Raw genomic sequence first — 10,612 nt, 5'->3', positions numbered from 1 at the left:
CTTCACCCAGAAGGCTTTACGAGGTATGGAATAGAAATCGCATGCCTTTCCAAATTGGAATCTACATAAGATGAAACATAGTGTTGAGGAGTTCAATTCGGCCAAAATGGCCCATTAGCATTAATTTTTGAAATATTTAGGCCCGAAACACTGTTTGGGAAATATATAGGAAAGTACCACTTTTTGTGGTACTCAAGCTTGGTGAGCTTGAGTACCCCATTTTTCTGTCCCAGCGTGGCACCTGACGTTGGCATCTGAATTTAAAAAATAAACTTGGTACCCGAGCTCATGAAGCTTGAGTACTGCTCAGTCATATCTCCTATTACCCCACATTGAAACCATCTGTTACCCACAATACCCAACCCAAAACAGAACAAAACATACCCACAAACACAAAACCTCTCAATCTCGCTATCTCCTTCTCTCAATCTAAAGCTATTTCCACACAAATACTCTCATTCTTCCTCTCAATCTCGCAAATACTCTCATTCTCCCTCTCAATCTTGCAATCTGCCTCATTCTCCGTCGCCGTCTCGCTCTCGGTCTCCCTCTCGCGCTGTTGCTCATGCTCTCGGTCTCCCTCTCACAAGGTATGTCTCGCTCAGCTTGCATGTTCAGCTTGTGGGTATTTTTGTTTGTAAATTTGTGATTTTTATGCATAATTTGATTCTGGGTTTTGATCAATTTAGTTAGTTAGTTAATATATATTTTTCGGTGATTACTAGAATGTTGGTCTGGTTGTGCTTGTCTTTTAGGTTTTTTATTTTCTATTAAGGGATAGACTTTCAGTGTTCTACATGAGTGTACTACATGAATATAAGCACACTTTCAGCTTTGTTTAGTTTACTATGCCCAGGTTTAAGCCAATCCCTTTGGCTGATCCCATCATTGAACCGTTCAGGACCAGACCTATCAATTCTATGTGTGCAAGACTGACCTATCAATTCTATGAAGTTTATAGGCATCAATAAATATTCCCTTGTATCCTATGTTTTGCGAGTGCTACACATTCAATTTATTATTATTATTATTATATGTTTTTGTATTGTACCATATTCTTTTGTAGCAATTGCACTGTAAGATTTTGTATCAACTGTTCTCTTGTAGTCCTTTAGTAGGCTATATATATGAAGGGTTACTAAAGCCTGATTTGAAATTTCTACTTTCCCCCTTGGGGCTAAAACAATTTTTGTTTTTTAAATAAAAAGAACAGAAAATCCTTAATCTAGTTTGGAGGTGTGGGAGAGCTTAGCCTGAGGAAGTGATAAAAGTAGAAGATTGTCTCAGTGGATGGTATTTGACTTGTCTTTCTATTTTTGAGGTAGTTTCTGGTCTCTGCTTGCATCTTTCTTTTGGAAGTTTCCTCCTTTTCTTGTAATGACATATCTTAGTTTGCAGGAAAGTCCATCACAAGAATGTCGTGCAATTCATAGGTGCATGTACACAGCCTCCAAACCTGTGCATTGTGACTAGTAAATCCACGAGAATCTTTAAGATCTATGAATGTATAATCAAGGCTCTCATTTTTTATCTTCTAGAGCTCATGATTGACAGTGTTAATAGGTGATCTCTTTTTCTTGATGAAATTGACACACAAAACCTCCTCTTCTTCTATAAAATGTATCAAGTATTTCTTATTAATATTTGTAAGATGACTTGGCTTACTGATTTCAATTTTTTATTCTTAATGTTTGTGTTTTATCAGAATTCATTTCTAGAGGGAGTGTATACGACTTTCTGCATAAACATAGGGGTGTATTTAAGCTTCCATCTCTGCTCAAAGTAGCAATTGATGTTTCCAAGGGAATGAGAAATTTGCACCAAAAAAATATAATCCACAGGGACCTCAAGACTGCCAATCTTCTGATGGATGAAAACGAAGTAAGAGTATTTTATAAATCTGCACATGGTTGATTTTGTCTGTCAATTAACATTTTTTATTCTTTTGTGTTTATAGAATCTACTTTTGAAGCATATCTTATTTGGTTGTGATACTCCATTATTGCCCCCCCACCTCTCCCTTTATCCTTTGTGATATTTTGTCATTCTAGTAAATGCCATCTGTATTCCTGGGTTTTCTTTCAAATCGTAGAATGATAAATTGTAGCAATATGCTCGGTTTATTTGTCCTAAAATCCTAGACCTTTCTGAACAGATCGTTAAGGTTGCTGATTTTGGGGTTGCCAGAGTGCAGACTCAATCTGGAGTGATGACAGCTGAAACTGGAACATACCGTTGGATGGCTCCTGAGGTATGGATCTTTTCAGATTCAGGCATCAACTTACTTTCTTCTTCTTATTCTTGACATTACCGCAAAATGCAACATAAATCTGGATACTCTGCTACTTTTTATTTTTTTTGGAAAAGGTTCTTTTTTGCTTATTTCTCAACCTACTGAAATTATATTGCAATTGCAACCAACAATAGTTTCCATGTGCTAGAATATGTTCACAGCCATATCATTTTTGCTTTACCCCTATGATGAGATCATTCTGTCTTTGATAATCTAGTTCTATCTGTAGCTTACATTATTCATAAGTGCATTTCCTAGCATTTCCTATTTGTTAGATATTACTTCATGAGCATGACTACTACCTTGCTGATTTATCTGTTTCTGTTGTTTTCCAAAGGATGCTTATTCACATCATCTGGAGGCTTGAGGAGTTATGAACACCCCCTCAATGAGGTGAAGCCTGTGCCAAGGGTGGACAGTTCTGGTCAGGTGTGTGGTGTAACTTTCACCGTGGATGAAGAGTCTAAGAGGGAAGCTATCGGCATGCCAAGAGTTGGAAGTGCTGCCAACTGGTCATCTAACTACTGATATTGTTATAGTTTCCTTTTACGGCATGGCTATCATTATTAGTGGGCCTTGCCTTTGATGTCCTTTTTCTTATCATACTACTCTAATCTTGAATGGCTTGAAAGCATTTTAATGGGTGATTGGATTTATATCCTTTTTAGTACTACCAAAACAAAGACATGATTTTATGCTGCTGTACAATGTTGCGTAATGTCAAACTAAGCCAGGATCTCAAGTTTGATACAAAAAATAATATGATTGCTCTTCAAGACTAATATTGTGGTAGATTTGTATTTGATATATTTCTCTATTTTTATCGCTTATTGAATCAAGCTGTGATGATGATAATAATTACGGTCACATTCGTAATAACAAATAAAATCCATTTCTGAACAGTTGCCTGTTCACACAATAACCATTGCAAAGAAACAATGCAATCCATTGATTTTTAATATGGCTACTATATTCACCAAAGAAGTTAAAGATGTACATCTAGAGCGTAGTTCAGGGCATACTCTTGCTCGATTGAAATTCTCAGCTATTTGTGAAGAAATCCTTGGCAGGAAAGGGACCTATCTGTGGAGCCCCAGAGTACAAAATCTGAGAGTTTTCAAAATTAGGCAGATTGGTACCCGAGTCTCGGGTACCTTGTGAAGTACCCGAGTCCACCAAACTCGGTACCAATCTTGACAATTTTGAAGATTGGTACCCGAGCTTGGTGGACTCGGGTGGTACCCGAGTCCACCAAGCTCGGGTACCAACCTGCCAATTTTCAAAATAGGCAGATTGGTACCCCGAGCTTGGTACTAATCTGCCTACTTTTTTCAGAATGTCTGTTCTGAATTATCTCTACAAAGTTCATCTTTTAACCTAAAAAAAGATTATTAAAAAAAAATTGCTAGCAAGCAGTCATAAATAAAGATGCCTTCATTATTGCAATGTCAATATTTGACGTTATATAAAGATGCACCCCACAAATGTGGGCATCAGTAACCAAATTAATAAAGATGTTTTTTTTCGAAGCATTACTCAAGTCTCAAAGACACACCCACCTAGTGGCACTGGTTACTAACCAAAAAAATCTTAAACACTATATTAGCATAAAAAGACAAGTCTTAAACATAATAATATTATTTAGTAGCAATACAAGCTAGAAGAAAGAGAGGTAGGGATGTAATGCGGTCCATTCATAGCACCGTCAATGTGGCAACACTTGAAACTAATATAGGCCTCCATGACTCGTGGACACTCGGGACATTTCATATGCTCTGGGATCTTTCCAGTAGTAATGGGGATATATACCCTACCAGGAAAACAAGATAAAACAATTAAATATTTGCATTCCACACAAAAAAAACCCAATACCACCACCTTGACAACCATCAACAAAATAAACATAGCTTATGAGAACTACAAATTCAAAAAATTCTAAACCATTCTCGTTATCATTTACCCTCATGCAAGAAATCATAGTCTCAGTCACATTACTAAATGGCCACAGCTATAAAAACCATGTATTTACAACATACAATAAGTACAATAAAGTAAAACCATGTTAGAATCATAACATATAGAATAAACTTGTTTGAAATGCCTCAGAACATGTAATCAACACAATAAAACTCAATACCGACTACCCAACAAAATAAAAAAGTTTACGTGAACTACAAATTCAACAAATTCTAACCCATTCCCATTATCATTGACCCTCATGCAATAAAAGCAAACACTCTCAGCCACATTGCTAATGGCCACAACTACAAAAACCATGTATTTAAAACATAGTATCAGTACAATAAAACTATGTTCAAATCATATTGTATAATATAAACTAGTTCAAAATGCCTTAGAACAAGTAAATTTCATGACTAAAAGCAATAGGATTTTTTTTTCCCAGTCCAAGATAGAGAAACTTCAATTAAACTTAGCTACACTAAGTTCCAAAATCACCAACACAACCTCACAAGTCACAGCACCCACACAATCAAACTAGTTAAGTTCTTCACAACACATTATTCACCAAAAACTAAAACCCAAATAAAAAACTTACAAGAACCACAAATTCAATGAATTCTAACCCATTCCATTATCATTGACCCTCATGCAAGAAAAGAAAACAGTTTTATCCTGCCCTGCCTGCCCTTATCATCCACATCATTTCCAAATTCCAATTCTTCGAAAACTAAGCTGTAATCCCAAGGAATTGAGATTGGCTACATAAATCCTTTTATGCCTTCTAATTCTATGTACGACCATGTTGTCAGTTACCTCTTTAATTGTCATTAATTTTTTATTTTTTTTTTACCTTCATTTTCTCCTTGTCTTTTTCTAGATTAATATTATACACTTGTATTAGTTCATTCCTACACCTTCATTGCACATATCTAACCATCTCAGACAATTCTCCTCCATATTCTATCTTCAACTGATGCCTGACGCAGGACAACCAGAACAAAATTGAAATAACGGAAAAATAAAAGATATGACCTAGGAGTCAGCACCTAGGCCTTGCTTGGAGTCAGCACCAAGCGGGGAAACTCCTGAGGCTGAAAAATCTAGTTTGAAGGCAAAAGTTCTTCCAGTGAAGTTCAAGTGTGGTTCCATCGATAAGTTTTCTGATAATCTTGTTGTTGAAGCAGCACTAAGTTCAGACGAACCAGTCACTCCCAATCCTGAAACTGGGAAGTCAGCTGTTAAGGTTAATAAAATAATAATTCCCAACAAGATGAAACCTAAAGATGCAGAGACCCCTAAACCCTCTATCAAAATACGACCACCAGCAAATACAATAAGAGATCAGCTGGAATCTCATAAACGCTCTATCGTGATACAGCCACCTACAGAAATAGATAGAGAACAACCTCAGAAGAAAATCATAATCAAACAGCCCAAAGAAATTATTGACCTGGACCAGGTCAGTCAGGATGGAAGTCCTAGTTTTGAGTTCTGGAAGACTAAGAGAATAGTTGAATTATCAAATACTGCAAAGCACGAGAGGTTCTTCTGAAGTTTGATGTTTGTGAGGAGGAGATTGCGAAACTGACTAGGTGGCACCGTATTGCTATGATACGCAAACTTTCAAGTGAGCAAGCTACATCAGGGATACAGATTGATCCCACAACTATCAGCAAGTATGCGCGTGGCCAGCGGATGTCATTTCTTCAACTGCAACAGCAGACAAGGGAGAAGTGTCAGGAGATTTGGGAATGACAAGTTCAGAGTCTTTCTGCCTTAGATCGTGAAAATGAGAGTGACTCTGAAGGAAATAGTGATCTTGATTCATTTGCTGGGGATTTAGAGAATCTTCTTGATGCAGAGGAATGTGAGGAAGAAGTAGGTAACTATGAGTCAAAGCATGACAAAGCAGATGGTGTTAAGGGGCTCAAAATGAGAAGGCGCCCATCCATAGCTCGGGCAGAAGAGGAAAATGAAGATGAAGCCGTTGAAGCTGCCGAATTATGCAGGTTACTCATGGAAGATGATGAGGCTGAGAGGAGGAAGAAGAAAAAGACTAAAGTTGTGAGGGAGGAAACAGGGCTGGCTTTGGGCTTGCAACCAAGTTTTGGTTTTGAGAACACAAATCGGATCAAGCAAATTGTCAGTACTGCCCAACCTGATGGGTCCTATTCTTCCAAAGAGATATTTAATAAAGACATGAAGGAGGTAGAAAATGTTATTGCGAAAAAAGGCAAGTATGGAAAGGTGAAAGCTTTAACGAAAAAGAATGATATCACAAGTGTTGGTCTAGTCAGTAAGAAAATCAAAATATCGGGAGATAAAGTGAAGGTTTTTAAGGAGAAGAAATCTGCAAGAGAGAGTTTTGTTTGTGGGGCATGTGGTCAGCTTGGACATATGAGGACAAACAAGAACTGCCCTAAGTATGGAGAAGATCTAGAAGCACACGTTGAAACTGCTGATCCAGAAAAGGCACCTGCAAAAATAAAACCTCTGGATCCTTCTAGTCAGACCTAGCAGAAAACCAGACCAAAGAAAGACCAAACGACCATTGTTTTCATTCATCAAAATATCAACTATCTCCTCAAGGAGTACAATAGGTTGCTTACAAAGGATTACTAAACCCTAGTTCTAATTGGCTAGGAAACCCTAATTGCCTTATTACAAAAATACCCTTGCTAGCTAGGAAACCCTAATTGCCTTATTACAAAAATAACCTTACTTCTAAATTAAAATACTAAAAGCCCAATAAACTACTAGGACCTAAAACATAAAAATACAATTGACTTGCAAACATAAATAATATTAAATAATAATTCTCTTTCATCTCCCGCATCAATGCCACCCTCACATTCTCACATAGCTGCAGCTAGGAATTTTTTCACATGGGTCTTAAATAAAATAAGTAAATAAATACATGGATTTGATAATATTCAGCTTAAAAGAAAAACAAAAAGGTGTTTGTTAACTATACTACAACCAATTTCCATACTCATCAAACCAAGCACTATTGAATATCAATGAAAAAAAAATCCAATTTTCCTTCGTGGAAAGTTGAAGTCATGAGGTTAATAAGGACCCTTTTGTAGATATGCCCTTTTAACTTCATCACAATAATTTGGATGGCATTCTAAAATTTTAGCCTATAGCCCAAGATATACAAGAAGATTTTCCAAGTCAACTTTAAGATGGATGGTTTTACTTTGAACAATTTCGTTCAGTTAATGTGACTACTACTTTCTTGGGCAAGTAGCATTTGTTTTGATATTGGTTTTCTCTTGACAAATTTATCCATAAATAATTCAAAAATAGCAACTTCAACACTTTTAAGAATTTAATTTCAATTTTTTAAATTAACAACCCAACATAAACTTTGCACTAAACTAATAAAAAATGTAACTAAACCTGCCAATACTTAAATGAGTTTTATCTTTTAGGACCACTTTTAGAATTGCAATAGGATCTAATCTTTTTCCAGAGGTTCTCACAATTGACCCCACAAAATAATAATAATAATTCAGTGGGTGCAATTCGACCCCCTCAAAAATATGTGTCTCCGCCACTGCTTTCTCACAATCCTAGTGTTGCCACAAATCCAACTTAACATCCTCATTGTTACTACTCCTTTCATGGACATATTCAAAGAGGGAGTGGGTCCCTAAAATTTCAACATCTTTAGATCCAGCAAAACTCGAACTAAAACCGCATACTTTTGGCCAGTATTGTATGTTATAAATACTGCAGCTCTATCTAACATAATAACATAATGAATTTGTTCTAAATTGAATCTTTTCTCAAAAACTATGATAATGCATCACTGACAAAATGCATCAAAACACCCATGATACACAGACTACCACCAATATGTATATATATATATATATATATATTGTATTACCTGAGTGCAGTAAAAAACACGTCCTCTCTTGCGACCTCGGGTCCTTGGAGGTGATTTGAAAGCTAGTGATTCCTGTACGACTTGATTTAATATGGAAGTGCTAAGCCTTCTTGACCTCTCCTTTTCAACTATACTAGCAGCAACAATGATCCTGCACTTAGCATAAATGCGATTACTGTATAGCCTAGGATTCACTATGCTAAGATGCTCAGGTATCATATACAGTGTATGGAAAGGTATCTATAACTTCCCCACCAGGACCTACCCCCCAACCTAGAGTAGCTAGGTGGGGAAGTAAAATTAATCCTAAAGAATTTTCTTAGAGACAATTAGAAGTGCAGAGGAAGGATAGAATTTGGTAAAGAATGCAACTGGGCTGTAGTTATGAAACAAAAGATATTCTTTTATGGTTCAATTGAACATACTTATCAACATTATGACCAGCTATTGCAGTTGAATAAACAATAGGTGCCCAATTAAGAACACGAACTTTCTCCCTAACATCTTGCTCATAGTATGTCGCAATCTGCTGATTTTTATTTGGTATGGTATCCCATTTGTTGACGACTATCAGGCACCATTATTCACACACTTATTCACATATAAAGCATTCTAAGCCCTTTTGAAATTGATTACTACTTACTTTAATTGTTATGATTAACTTGATTAGTTTAAAAATTCTGTGAAAATTTGATATATTAATCTACTTGATTCCGTATGTTACTACTAAGTCACAGGCCAAAAGAGAAAAAACTCAAATTTGTTAGAGACACTCTTTTCCTGTTTTGGTCAATGGAACTGGTTTGCAATCAATGGCCAGGACTGCTAAAAGAAGCGAGGGTGCGATCCACCACATGCACACGCACTTGAAACTGTGGTAGACTCTGTTTATGATTTATATCGAGAAGCCAGAAACTCTGTGGCAGGCCCTCTTTATTTGAAAAAATATTTCAAGAGGGATTTTTGAGAAGTTGGTGGTTGGAAAAGCAATCCTCAATTCCATATTTTCTCTTTTTTTTTTTCAATTCCAAAACATGGTAGCTTTTGCATATCTTCAGTCTTATGTTTGAATCTTAGGAAACCCCCGTTCTGGTAATTTCATCTATTCCGCATGCTTACGGCACTAAGGTCTACACTAATATCAAGGTTGTTGGATGGGATTACACATGATGGGGGATGTTAGTGTGTTTTAAGCTTGAAAGAGATGGCAGCCCACTTATTAGGGAGCTTACATAAAAAGACAGGAAACATGAAAAATATGGATTTTAGGGTGAGATGGGCAAGGGATGCGCACCCTCAAAACCTTTTTCTTTTTCCCAGAGAATACACACCCCACAACCTTAATTATGGACTAACCTTTTTTTTCCTATGAGGTGTACTTATTCTAGTAATGATCTCCTTTTCAATAATAGAATCCTAAACTGAATTTATACATTAAGAGAATCATGAAGCACATGCAGGAAACACAATTCTTGTGTCACCCCAAAGACAATGCATAAGACCATAATTCACAGTAATTTAACATTTAACTTGGTCCACATAAACACAATTATGTGATCCATCTTATCTTAATTTGGTCCGTACTAACAATACCCCCCTTCTTTCTTTCTTTTTTTTTAGTGGAAATCGCCATTTTGTTAAATGATAGATTTGTAGTAGTATCTCTTTTCATTTACAATGAATGCTGGGGGTTTAATAATGTGGATTTGTTTGTCTATAACGTAAGTTTACATTATTAGTGCAATTTAAAGCTATAAAAGTCTTCTATCACTTCTGTAAAAAAAAAAAATAGCTATAAAAGTCCAAGATTTATACCTTCAGCCTTCAGTGCTTCCAATTTTTCATTCAAACACACTAAGTTCCAAAATCACCAACACAACCTCACAGCACCCACACAATCAAACTAGCTAAGTTCTTCACAACACATTATTCACCAAAAACTAAAACCTAGATAAAAAAAATTAGAACTTTTTTCAAAAAAATCAACATGCTAAGTTCTTCACAACACATTATGCACCAAAATTCAAAAAAGTACGAAATTTCTTGAAAATTTAAAACAAAAACCAAGACATGGAATTGCAGCGCCAAAACCAGTTGGATTAGTGAAAATTAAGAGAAAAAGAACTCAAATTTTTCGGAGAGAGAGAGCTTACAAAGCGCCATTGAAGGGGAAATGGTCCGCGTGGCGACTCTGTGAAATGAAATTGAAAACCCTAATTGGTCGGAGACAGGGAGAAGAAAGGGCGAAGAAGAAAATGAGGACGAAGACGACGTCGCACCACTGTCATCCAATGGAAAGTCCATTACCATCACTCCTCCAACAACCACCACTTTCCCTTCTCCTATTCCCTCAGGCGCGACGGTGACAGAGACCACGATTCCACTCCCCCGGCCATCATCGATACGCGAAAGCGATCACAACGACGTTTTTAATTTCTGCCGCCGATGGTGTGAGGGTG

The 10,612-nt window shown here is 36.6% G+C and overlaps 1 long non-coding RNA gene across 1 annotated transcript; it reads left to right on the top strand.

Moving 5' to 3' along the window:
* The first annotated feature begins 1,208 nt into the window (after nucleotides 1-1,208).
* Nucleotides 1,209-3,028, top strand: LOC115972337. Its single transcript, XR_004087464.1, has 5 exons — nucleotides 1,209-1,321; nucleotides 1,399-1,563; nucleotides 1,706-1,881; nucleotides 2,156-2,251; nucleotides 2,631-3,028. It is a non-coding gene; the product is annotated as an uncharacterized LOC115972337 (long non-coding RNA).
* Nucleotides 3,029-10,612: the final 7,584 nt, after the last annotated feature.

Source organism: Quercus lobata, chromosome 12 (genome assembly GCF_001633185.2).
Source record: "Quercus lobata isolate SW786 chromosome 12, ValleyOak3.0 Primary Assembly, whole genome shotgun sequence".
NCBI lineage: Eukaryota > Viridiplantae > Streptophyta > Magnoliopsida > Fagales > Fagaceae > Quercus > Quercus lobata.
This window is presented reverse-complemented; position numbering and strand designations above follow the sequence as displayed.